The 12,790-nt window shown below is 51.7% G+C and overlaps 1 protein-coding gene and 1 long non-coding RNA gene across 4 annotated transcripts in view; one reads left to right on the top strand and one right to left on the bottom strand.

Annotated features, from left to right (window-relative positions):
- Positions 1-293: 293 nt before the first annotated feature.
- On the bottom strand, positions 294-1,170 carry LOC129470735 (uncharacterized). The gene is made up of 2 exons (XR_008653287.2): positions 1,001-1,170; positions 294-869 (listed from the first exon to the last, which is right to left on the bottom strand). It is a non-coding gene; the product is annotated as an uncharacterized lncRNA (long non-coding RNA).
- A 10,091-nt stretch (positions 1,171-11,261) lies between these two features.
- The window catches only part of CUEDC1 (CUE domain containing 1), a 95,866-nt gene continuing 94,337 nt past the window's right edge, over positions 11,262-12,790 (top strand). For all 3 annotated transcript variants that reach the window (XM_063628453.1, XM_055258843.2, XM_055258841.2), the window contains exon 1: positions 11,262-12,155. The gene's annotated coding sequence lies outside the window, so the exon portion shown is untranslated. The remainder of the gene's footprint in view (positions 12,156-12,790) is intronic.

Here is a 12,790-nt window from a genome sequence, read left to right as displayed (position 1 = left end):
TTGTTTTGTTTTGAGATGGAGTTTCACTCTCGTTGCCCAGGCTGGAGTGTAATGGTGCAATCTTGGCTCACTGCAACCTCCGCCTCCTGGGTTCAAATGATTCTCCTGCCTCAGCCTCCAGAGTAGCTGGAATTACAGGCACGTGCCACCACGTCCAGCTAATTTTTGTATTTTTGGTTGAGACAGGATTTCACCATGTTGGTCATCCTGGTCTTGAACTCCTGACCTCAGGTGATCCACCCACCTCGGCCTCCCAAAGTGCTGGGATTACAGATATAAGCCACCGCACGCGGTCCTAGTAAAGTTTTAATCTGAAGCATGTAAAGTGCTTAGCCCAGGGCCTGGTACAGAGGATGGAGCCTCGAATTCAATGTAGCCCATCTCTATCTGGTCCTCCTATTTCCAGTTCAGGTCATGGCAGCATCACTTTGCTCAAAGGCACCAATTGCATCCTCTGACAGATCTGCAAAGGAGCTGAATCGCCTTCCTGCATTGCTTTCTCGCCTCAGATTTTGGGGGTTGGCATCCAGCATGGGGAACGAGCTTCATCTGAGGAATGAGAAAAAGAGATGGATGGCACATCTCCTGAAAAGCAGCTAACTGGAGGCTGGCCAGAGGTGTGGCAGGTCAGAGGTGTTCAGATTAGACCACGGAAGAGTCACCAGGCTGGGAGATCCAATACGTGCCTATCTGGAGATGGTGCGTCCTGCTTCAGAGAGGTCATTCCATCTCCTTCATTCTCCACATTCACTATATCCAGAGAAGGCACCTGTACAGCTTCCCCCGGGCAATCTCACCGTCCTGACAAAGAGTCCGTTCGTCCTTCTCTAGCTGCAAGCTCAGCATAGGCCAGACCTCCTCTTTCCTTCCTAAGAAGAAAAGGAACACCACCACCTAGCCAGGTGGGATGAGGGAGAGAAGCCCAGATCCTTCTAGCCCGCTCAGTCCAGAGTCAGCCCTCACAGCTCCACCTCCCCTCCCAAAGGCGTCAGGGACTCACTGATCCGAGAGAGGAACCAGCCCAAACTGGCTCCACATTGGCCTGGCATTTGGCGCCCCCCACCATTTGGCCTGATCTACCCTGCCGGCTTCCTGGCCTCCTCTCCGCCTCTTTCCTCCAAGGGTAGGGCTGGAGGGGACCCGAGGCAGACAAACAACTCTTGGGCGTGTGGGCCCCGCCCGATACTAGAGCATCGGCGGGCCGGGATTGGCTGATATCTCCGGGGTTCTGATTGGGCGGGCGGCGGCCTGTATCTCATTCACAGAAAGCATTGCTTCTCTCCTGCTGGAGCTTTGGACCTCGAATGCTGCTTCACTTTCCGCACTCTGCACAGTAGCTGTACTCATTTGATGTAAATAGATACAATTCAGTTCTATGGTTTCCGCAGATGACGTGCCCCCAGATGCGGTGTTGGCCCCTCAGGGATGGCTCAATCTGTCCGTTTATTGTATCCCATATCCAAATCACAGCTGTACGAGTGAATGGGATCAGGCTTACGGGAACTGTGGGGGCTGCGTTTTGCATACCCAGGTGAGGCCACGGTTTGTTTTGTTTTGTTTTTTAGACGGAGTCTTGCTCTGTCACCAGGCTGGAGTGCAGTGGCGTGATCTCGACTGACGGCAACCTCCGCCTCCCGGGTTCAAGCGATTCTCCTGCTTCAGCCTCCTGAGTAGCTGGAACTACAGGCGTGTGCCACCATCCCTAGCTAATTTTTGTATTTTTAGTAGGACGGGGTTTCCCCATGTTGGCAGGGATGGTCTTGATCTCTTGACCTCGTGATCTGCTTGCCTCGGCCTCCCAAAGTGCTGGGATTACAGGTGTGAGCCACCAAGCCTGGCGAGGCCATGATTTTATCCGGCGAGACCTTTTGCTGGGTTAGGCTTTCACCCACTTCACCGGCAGTCCTTTCTACCATTTACACTTGTATTTCATATTTCTTTGTCTTTAATCCTGCTGTTCCATATACTAGGAAAGCCTTCTTCTCATTCACCTACTTTTAAAATGTGGCTAAAGTTCCTGCTCACTAGGACTCCTGGAGAAAATGCCGATTGCAGGGCTTGGGCAGGGAAAACAGCAGAGTGAGCCTGGAACATTGGATATATATTTGGAAACAATTACAAACTTACAAAAAGTTGCAAAAGTGAAAACAGTCCAAGAAATACCTATATACCCTTTACCCAAATTCACCTATTATTAACATTTTATCCCTTGCTTAATCACCGTATGGGGCTCTATCCAATTTTTTTTTTCTGAACCATTCCAGGGTTTCATACATCATAGCTGTTACCCCTAAATATTTCTGCGTGTATTTCCTAAAAATAGAGATATGCGATTACACCATAGCACAGTTATTAACTTTATACACTTACATTTGTATAATACTTTTATTTAATCTACCATCCTTATTCCAGTTGTTAGTTGATGTAGTTATGTTCTTTTTCTTTTTTTTTTTGAAACGGAGTCTCGCTCTGTCGCCCAGGCTGCAGTGCAGTGGCACGATCTCGGCTCACTGCAACCTCCACCTCCTGTGTTCAAGCTATTCTCTTGCCTCAACCTCCCGAGTAGCTGGGATTACAGGCGTGCACCACCATGCCCAGCCAATTTTTGTATTTTTAGTAGAGACAGGGTTTCACCATGTGAGCCAGGATGGTCTTGATCTCTTGACCTCATGATCCTCCCGCCTTGGCCTCCCAAAGTGCTGGGATTACAGGTATGAGCCACTGAGCCTGGCCCTAATTATGTCTTTTACAGCATTTTCTCCATTCCAGTAAAAGATCTAGTCTTGGGTCAGGTTTTTCCATCTCCTTCATTTCCCATATTCACTACATCCAGAGAAGGCATCTGTACAGCTTCCCCGTATAATCTCATCATCCCAACAATCAAAGATTTCATTCTTCTCTAGCTGCAAGCCTCGCACAGGCCTGACCTCCTCTTTCCTTCCTAAGAAGAAAAGGGGCACTACCACCTACCCAGTAGGATGAGGGAGAGAAGTTCAAATCCTTCTAGACTGCTCACTCTTGAGTTGTCATGCCTCTCTAGCCTCCAGAAATCTGGAACATGTTCATAGCTGGCATTAAAAAAAATACAGACCCCGCCTTTTTTTTTTAATGGAACATTCTCCATTTTGTATTTGTCTGGCTTTTCCTCATGATTAAGATGAAGTTCTGGCCAGGCGTGGTGGCATGTGCCTGTCGTCCCAGCTACTCGGGAGGCTGAGGCAGGGGAATCACTTGAACCCAGGAGGCAGAGGTTGCAGTGAGCTGAGATTGTGCCACTGCACTCCAGCCTGGTGACAGAGTGAGAATGTCTCAAAAAAAAAAAAAAAAAAGAGAGAGAGAGAGAGAGATGAAGTTCTACATTTTCAGCGGGAATACTGCATAGGCCACGTGTCCTCAGGATATCACATCTGGAGACACACAATGTCCCTCTGTCCTTCATACATGATGTTAACGTTGATCACTGGGCAAGGTGTTACCCATTTTCTCTATCACATAATTACTTTCCCCTGCCCTTGCAACTAATAAGCAGTCTGTGGGGAGACATTTGAAGACCGTCTATATATCCTACTCCTCAACAAAATTTCATCTTAGATTTAGCATTCGTTGATGATCTAATTAAATCTTTACCATGATGGTTGAAATGTCTCTTTGCACAAGAAAGTATGGAAGTGCTCAAAGAAGATGAGATTGCAGCAGCAGAATTCCAGGAGTTGGCACATGGCCAAGTCTGAAACAATCTAAGCCAAAATAGATAATGATAATAACAAATTATACACAATCGAAGGAAAATAGTAATCCATGAATTCGTAAAGAAATGGGTGACTACATCCTCCTGCTCCCTTAAATCTCAATTCAGGCTTCTTGTGCCTCAGTGGTAGATGTGCCCCTCTATGCTACCATCTCCTGCTGTGCTTCTCAACCTGCCACAATAATGTGACGCTTTCCTGACTGTAGAATGGAGCCAAACTGAGCGCTGGGCTCTACCTTCCCTACCCCAAAGGGAGCAGGCTCTATAGACTGGAGTGTGAGGCCTGAGGCTGAGGGTCTGGCTTCTAGCAACTCAGTCCTGCCATAGCTTCAGGGTCCTCTTGCCCCAGAGGCTCAGCCCTGCCTCCAGGAGGAGGTTTCTCTTTTCTCTTTTTAAGAAACAAGCCACTCTGAAGACATCAGTCAGCCCTCTATAGGGTCCTCCACCCACCACTTTGCTGTGCAACCCAAGTGAGGCTCTTCCTCCAAAGAGTAAAACATTTTTGACATTTCAGCTAGTGCCCAGAACCCTGTTCAGGGGTCAATGATTTAGTGCCAGCTTCCTCTCTCCTCCTTCCCTGACCATTTGCTGGCCCAGCAGAGGTTCCCTCCCTCCAAGAAGGGAGGATCCTTCCCCAGGACACCAGGGCCATGTGGCTCCTCCACCTGCAGCACCTGCTCCCCAAGTCCCACACAGAAATATTTATCCTGCTCCACCCCACAACCTCCTCTAGGGAGCTTCATTTCTGGGAAGAACCACATCTGAGCATCTAGACCAAATTTATCTCAGGTATCCCTTCTTGGAATTGGAAGAATGACAATAAGAAAAACAGGCATCATTCATTGAGTATTAGAGTGATGACGAACAAGTCAAGGCGATGCTGGTGCACACTTGTAGCCCCAGCTACTTGGGAGGCTGAGGCAGGGGGAATCACTTGAGCCCAGGAATTTGAGGCCAGTCTGGGCAACAGGAGGCGGAGGTTGCAGTGAGCCAAGATTGTGCCACTGCACTCCAGCCTGGGTGACAGAGTGAGACTCCGTCTAAAAAAAAAAAAAAAAAAGAAATAGCTTAAGTTAAGAATAATTATGGAGGAAAGTCATTTATGTTTAACTTTCCTCCTTCCAATTATAATGATTTTGAAGGCTAAATATAGACATATATACATAATCGATTATAAAGCAATGGATGTACAATGTAGGAAATTCAGAAAATCCAGAAAAATACTAATAACAAAATAAAAGTTATCTTTAAACCGTCATCTAATGATGTTAACATTTTGGTATATTTTCTTCAAGTCTTTTCTTTTATGTTTATATTTTTATTTTTACAAAAAAATTTTTATTTTTACCAAATAAAAATAAACGGGATCATTGCATTTTGTTTTGTAGCATTCCTTTCCCCCAACATTGTATCGTGAACTTTTTTTTTTTTTTGAGACGGAGTCTCGCTCTGTCGCCCAGGCTGGAGTGCAGTGGCGCAATCTCGGCTCACTGCAAGCTCCGCCTCCCGGGTTCACACCATTCTCCTGCCTCAGCCTCCCGAGTAGCTGGGACTACAGGCGCCCGCCACCACGCCTGGCTAATTTTTTTGTGTTTTTAGTAGAGACGGGGTTTCTCCTTGGTCTCGATCTCCTGACCTCGTGATCCGCCCGCCTCGGCCTCCCAAAGTGCTGGGATTACAAGCGTGAGCCACCGCGCCTGGCCGTATCATGAACATTTTTTACATTCATTAACAGTTCCTTTCATTTTTCTTTCTTTTTTTTGGAGACAGAGTCTTGCTCTGTCACCCAGACTGGAGTGCAGTGGCACAATCTCGGCTCACTGAAACCTCTGTCTCCTGGATTCAAGCAATTCTCCTGCCTCAGCCTCCCGAGTAGCTAGGACTACAGACACGGGTCACCATGCCCGGCTAATTTTTGTATTTTTAGTAGAGACAGAGTTTCCCATGTTGGCCAGGCTGGTCTTGAACTCCTGACCTCGTGATCCACCCGCCTCGGCCTCCCAAAGTGCTGGGATTACAGGCGTGAGCCACCGCACCCGGCCTCACTATTCTTTAAGAACAATTTTAATTATTACACAGGATTCCATTTATCTAGGTCTACTCTCCACCCCAAGGCCTTGTAGAGGACAAGCTGGCAGCCTCTGTACAAGGGGGGTAAGATCTCTGGAGCCTCACAAACTGTTACCAATCAAGGGGAAGATAGTGGTTTTTATAAAGGCAAACAGGGCATGTCTCACTCAGTTGTTAGAATTCAGGCCTTTGGCAAATATTTACTCAATCTCGCGGGGTGCAGACACTGAGATAGATGGAAAACACCCCTTACCTGCCAGGAGTTCATGACGAGACCAACTATAATGGCACGCACTGTCTCTCTCTATAGGCTGGCGGGATGGACACAGGGACTGCAAGGGAGCAATTCCTTATGCAAAGGAAGAAGGGCTCACAGACATGATGTTGGTGCTGGTACCCTGGGGAAGGGGTGAAAGTCCCCAGGAATCCTTTCAGATAGCCATCAAATTGGCAAGCCCACAGGCATCATCCATCTAGCTATTAACTCACAAGGGAGTTGTTTGCTTATTTATTTATTTATTTATTTATTTATTTATTTATTTATTTATTTTATTTTTATTTATTTTTATTTTTTTGCGACTGCTTCCACGGTTCACCTGTGTGTTCTTTCAAATCCCCAAGTGATGTTACCAGTTCCTTAAAAGTTTCCTGGGCTGGGCCGGGCGCGGTGGCTCATGCCTGTAATCCCAGCACTTTGGGAGGCCGAGGCAAAAGGATGGCTTGAGCCCGGGAGCTCGAGACCAGCCTGGGCAAGATGGCAAAACCTCACCTTTACAAAAAAGGTTTTTTCTTTAAATAGCCTGGTGCCGTGGTACAGGCTTGTAGCCCCAGCTACTCAGGAAACTGAGACATGAGAATCTCTTGAGCCCAGGAGTTCAAGGTGGCAAGTTTCCTCTGAGTTCCTTGATTAAATTGGTCGGAGGAGAAAGGGTCAGGATTATCCAAATTATTTGGATGTTTACACAACTTGCTATTCTACCTCCAGCCTTCTTTTGTTGTTGTTGTTTTTTTGTTTGTTTGTTTTGAGGCGGAGTCTTGCTCTGTCGCCCAGGCTGGAGTGCTATCTCGGCTCACTGCATGCTCCGCCTCCCAGGTTCACACCATTCTCCTCCTTCAGCCTCCCGAGTAGCTGGGACTACAGGCACCCGCCACCGTGCCTGGCTAATTTTTTTTGTATTTTTAGTAGAGACGGGGTTTCACCACGTTAGCCAGGATGGTCTTGATCTCCTGACCTCGTGATCCACCCGCCTCTGCCTCCCAAAGTGCTGGGATTACAGGCGTGAGCCACCGTGCCCGGCCCTACCTCCAGCCTTCTTAAGCTGTCTTTGGTAGTCCTAGGAGGAGGAGTGGGTCTCATGATGGCAGGGACAATGTGGTTTGTTGCAAAGCCACAACCATCTACTCTCCTTATCAACCATTCATGCCCTGGGCTGGGGGAACTTCAGAAGGGAAATGTCCTGTTTTCCCCACGGTCCGATCAGAGCTCACCATTTCCAAGCCTGAGCCCAGTGGCTCTCCATCAGCCTCATTCTCACAGTAGATAATGCCATATGCTCCAGCGATCTGAGCTTCATACAGCCACAGACTTAGCAAAAGGCTTCCATCACCTTCACATTCAGTCTGTGGAAACAGCAAGTGTTCTTGGCTGGTTCTGTTTGTTTGTTTGAGATTGAGTCTCGCTCTGTCACCCACGCTGGAGTCAAGCAGATCTTGGCTCACTGCAACCTCCACCTCCCAGGTTCAAGCAATTTTCCTGCCTTAGCCTCCCAAGTAGCTGGGACCACAGGCGCCTGCCACCACGCCTGGCTAATTTTTGTATTTTTAGTAGAGATAGGGTTTTACCATGTTGGCCAGGCTGGTCTCGAACCCCTGGCCTCAAGTGATTCACCCGCCTCGGCCTCCCAAAGTGCTGGGACTACAGATGTGAGCCACGGTGCCTGCCCTGTTCTTGGCTGGTTCTAGCCTGGGAGTGGGTGGGTGGCCTGAGGACAGAAAATGGGAGGAGCTGGAATGGAAGTTAAGGGCAGCCTGGGAAGAGTTTCTCTCAAGAGTTTAAATTTCATTCTCCAAACAATGGGAAGTCATCCACCCTGTTCAGCAGTGCAGAGACATGACCAGTTTGTACATTACAAAAGTAACTGCTGGCACTGAAGAGGATGGATTGAAAGGCAGGGCCCTGGCAGCAGGGCCTGAGCCAGGGCAGAGGAGAGGGGGCAGATTCCAGAGAAACTCAGAAGCAGAAAGCCCTGAGTTTACTGAGGGGGTTGAATGTGGGAGGGGAGGAAGGCAGCATGTAACATCTGCAGCTTGAGTGAATGGGAGGTGCTCCTTATCCAGGACAGAGAATTCTTGCAAAGGATGTGGAGATGATGGGCTCCAGGCTCCCCATGCTAAAAGTGCAGTGGCTGTGGGACAGCTTGTCCAATGGCAGTAACACATGCCAGTCAGGGACTTCAGAGAGGGAGTGGGGTGCTCAGAGGGGTCATCAGCACACTCCACTAGGAGCAGAGGGGGTAATGTTATTAATAAAATTTGGCTGGGCATGGTAGCTCACGCCTGTAATCCCAGCACTTTGGGAGGCCGAGGTGGGCAGATCACCTGAGGTCGGGAGTTTGAGATCAGCCTGACCAACATGGAGAAACCCCATCTCTACGAAAAATACAAAATTAGCTGGGCGTGGTGGTGCATGCCTGTAATCCCAGCTACTCAGGAGGCTGAGACAGGAGAATCGCTTGAATCTGGGAGGTAGAGGTTGCGGTGAGCCAAGATTGTGCCATTGCACTCCAGCCTGGGCAACAAGAGCGAAACTACATCTCAAAAAAAAAAAAAAAGAAACAAACAAAACAACAACAACAACAACAACAACAAAACAGCCAGGTGCGGTGGCTCACGCCTGTAATTCCAGCACTTCGGTAGGCCAAGGCGGGTGGAGGTCAGGAGTTTGAGACCAGCCTGGCCAACATGGTAAAATCGCGTTTCTACTAAAAATAAAAAAATTAGCTGGGCATGGTGGCGTGCACCTGTAGTTCTAGCTACTCAGGAGGCTGAGTTGGAAGAATCGCTTGAACCTGTGAGGCAGAGGTTGCCGTGAGCCGAGATTGTGCCACTGCACTCCAAGCTGGACAACAAGAGCGAGACTCTGTCTTAAAAGAAAAAAAAAAAAAAATATATATATATATATATATATATATAAGCAGTCTGCAAGTGGAGCCATGAGGGGTTGGTACCTGCCCCACTCTATTCCCCCTGTGAGAACATCTGGAAAGAGGGGTTGGTTAGAAAGTTAGAGGACTCAGCCTTGGAGAAATCCCTGGGGCAGGCAGAGCTGAAGAAATGAGGGAGTGGATAGAAAGACGCAGAGGCTAGGAAGCCATGAGGATGGGAATGATTTCAAGGAGGCATTAGCAACATCCAGGGCTCCAGTGGAGTGAAGGAGTGGGATAGGGAGGAGGCCCATGGGTTGAAACAATGAGGAGCCCAAGGGTGCCTCCCTTGGAAAGGCATCTTCCCCTAGAATGATGCTGGTGCCTCCCTGTAAAAATCATCTTCCCCTAGGATGAAGGGGAAGAAAGTCAGATAGTAGGAAGTTGAGGATTGAATGGGGCTTGAAGAAGCAGACAGTGGGTCTGGTTTCTTCTTAGGGGAGGCCTACTGATGAATGCTGAAGACAGAAACAGGGCAATGACTTGAGGGCAGAGCAGGGTTGGGGCCAGGTTCCCTTAGAAGGGGGTATCCTGAAGTGTTTGTAGTTTTGAAGGAGAGGGGAGGAGAAAGAAGAACTAACAGAGTCTCCTGAAGTACATAGGAGGTTGGGCTGGAAAGCAAAAGGGACATCTCATCTTTGGAAGAGCAGAGACAATAGGGCCTGAACCAGGCAGAAGTGGAGTGAGGTGGGGAGAGAAGGAGAAATGAACAGGATCTGATAACCAGTAGAGTGCCAGGGAAGATGCACAGGAGACTGAGGCTTCCAGCCTCTGAGCCAGAGGTGGATTCAGGAGAGTAGGAGGAGGTGGCTTAGGTAGGGAAGAGGTCTCAGTCGCCTTTAGCCTCCTTGAGTTTTAGGTGTCTGGGAGACCCACAGGTGGCCCTCTGTAGGTGGCTGGTGTGAGGGGCTGGAGCCCTGGGGGCTCAGAGGCAGTGGTGGGAGTGGGTGGAGGTGTCTGGGGCTGGGGAGGTTGTGAGAGGCAGGGAAGGGGTCTGAGAAAAAGCTTCCAGAAGGACAGACCCAAAAGCAAAGCCCAAGAAAAGTGTGCTTCAAGGAAGAATGTCCATTAGAGCAACTGGTTTTATTAATACTATAATAATAATGTATTTACAAATTTTACTAGCCGGGTGTGGTGGCACCCGCCTGTAACCCCAGCTACTCAGGAGGTGTAGGCAGGAGAATTGCTTGAAGCTGGGAGGCAGAGGCTGCAGTGAGCCGAGATCTTGCCACTGCACTCCAGCCTGGGCGACAGAGCGAAACTCCGTCTCAAAAAAAAAAAAAAAAAAAAAAAAAATTTACGAGCAATCCACAGGCGAGTGCAAATGGAAATCTCCAAGTTTGCAGACGCATTTTTCTGCTCCTGAAATGCCCAGGTGACAGGGATGAACTGCAGAGGGATCTTGCAAGTAAGCAGAAAAGTGACAAATGAACTGCACTATGGGTAAGTGTAAGGTAATACACTTGATAACATAATCTAGACTATGTTGGCCAGGCGGACAAATCCTGAGCTCTCAGTTACAACCTGGGAAAGGAGCCAGGAGTCAGTATAAAGGCATGGGTCTGTCCCTCCGGATTAAGAATCTTTAACCTGGGGCCTGAAGATCATCTTCTGGGATTTCAAGCACCCTGCCTCCCCCGGAAATTGAATGCACCAGGGAGTGAAGAAGTGTGGGGAGAGGGGAGCGGGAGAGGGGAGCAGGAGAGAGGAGATCCTCAGAGGGGTTTGGAAACCCAGTCCTGGAGTTCCGTTCAACATGCTAACCTAATGTTGGGCCTCCCCCAGGAGGGTGTGGTTCTGAGGTTTCTCCCCCTTCCAGTTTCCCAACTTGCTGAAGAAACTTGCCCTTGACATGCAAATGATGGAAACACATTGGTGTCTGGGGCACTTTGGTTTGTGGTTTTTACCATCAGCTGTCTCTGAGGCTGAGCGTGTCGATCTGTCTCAGCAAGGCTAGCAAACTGCAAGCGCTCAGAGGAGGGGAGAGGGGGCTATTCCTGGGGTTCTGGGCCCAGATGGGCAAATGGGTCTGTAAGGCAGTTTTCCAGGAGGAGGGTGCAGACCCTTTGCAAGTTGTTTGGGGACAGAGCTTAGATTGCATCTGGCCCTCTTCACCCTCCTCAGATCCCCTAGGTAGCAGGGTGCTTGGTGGTCGCCACCTGACCTAGGCTACCCACTCCCAAATTGGAGTCTGAAACGAAAGCACGTGGGAAAAGTATAGCAAAGGTCAGTTTCCCATTTATTAAACAAGTTCTTCCGTGGAAAATCTTCCCAGGGCTCAGCAGCCCTTGAAGTGATCAGGGATGCTGGGGAGGTTGGGGGGAGGAGAAAATGGGAGACGGCAGGTGGTATCTGTCGGTGTGGACGAGTGATTGATTTGTTCCCCCTTCCCACCATCTCCTGTGGCCTCAGCATTTGACTTGGTTTCCTTTCCGGGGCCCTAATTCGAGGGAGCTGCCCCTCCTCCACACCTGTGTCCCAAGCCCCAGCTGTGCGTCCTCACCCTGGGTTCCTGGCACTAACCTGGAACCAGTCGGGCAGCCCTGCTCTTAGCTCCCCGCGGAGTCTCGGAGGTCTCAGGTCTCCTCTGCCCACCCTCTCCGCGGCTGGGAGGGGCAGGATGCCCCGCACCCCGCTCTGCGCAGGAGGTCGAGGCACCCCGCTCACGCCCTCCTGCCCGCAAGCTAGGGAGTCACTGCGGCCGGGGAGGGAGGTACACGGAAGGCATTTTTCCAGCTTTCACCGGGTGCTCCCCTCTCCTCCACCCCCGGCAACCATGTAGGTTTCCGGACCCCCAGGTCCGCTTCCCTCCTCTCTGGAAAGGGGTCGGCCATCGGGAAAGGGCCCGGGGGCGCCGCAGCCTGGCCCCCGCCCCGCCCGCAGCCCCGCTCCTCCCCGCGCGGCCCCACTTGTGGCCCTGCCGGCAGCCGCGCAGGGACAACTGCATTTCTCGCCGCCCGCCGCTAGGAAGCCGGCCTCGCCTCACTTTCTCCGCCTCCCCGCGCCCCAGCCGCGCCGCCGCCGCCGAGCCCGGCCCTGCTGCCGCCGCCGCTGCGGATTGCAGCCCCTCCCCCGCCCGGCCCGCGGCCCGGCCCCTGCGGCCCGCGCGGAGCGGACGCGCGTGGCGCTGCCCGGTAAGACCCCCCGCGCTCCCGCGGCTCCCGCCCGGCCCCGGGCGCGGTCCTCGCCGGCGCCCCGCGCGCAATCCCGGCCCCGGCCCCGGCCCGGCGGCCCCACCTTCTCGGGACCCGTTGCCCAGGCACCGCCGGGAGGGCCCGGCCGTCGCGAGTTTGATTCCCGGGGCTGTCGGCGCGGCTCCCCGGGAGCTCCGCGTGCGGCAGGTCCCCGCCCGCCCTTCCTTCCCGAGCCCCCACTTCATCCCGGGCCCCGGGCGCGGGGGACGTGCGGGCATCTGGGGGGCCGGGAGTGGGGCGCGCGATTAGACCGGGGGGCGCGGGCCGGCGCCGCAGGGAAGGGAGACGAGGCCTCCCGGAGCCGGCTCCGCCCGAGTCCCCTCTCCCGCCGCTCCCCCTTTTGTGTGGGCGCCCCTCCCCGCGGTGCCCGGGCCTGGGGGCGCAGGCTGGGAGGCGACGGCAGGCGGGGGCGCCTGCTGGGAGCCGAGCGCCTTTCAGGGGGAGGGGAGCTTCGCTTCCTGCCCCCCGCCGATGTCACAGGTCGGCTCAGCCTTTTTTGGTCCCTCCCGGTCCCCTGGGAGCTGTATCTCCCGTCAACCCGGCCAGGGAAAGTTGGGAATGCGCTGTCCCCGCCC

The sequence above is a fragment of the Symphalangus syndactylus genome, chromosome 20 (assembly GCF_028878055.3).
Source record: "Symphalangus syndactylus isolate Jambi chromosome 20, NHGRI_mSymSyn1-v2.1_pri, whole genome shotgun sequence".
NCBI classification, from domain to species: Eukaryota; Metazoa; Chordata; class Mammalia; order Primates; family Hylobatidae; genus Symphalangus; species Symphalangus syndactylus.
The sequence above is the reverse complement of the archived record's forward strand: the minus strand, read 5'-3'. Positions and strand labels throughout refer to the sequence as shown.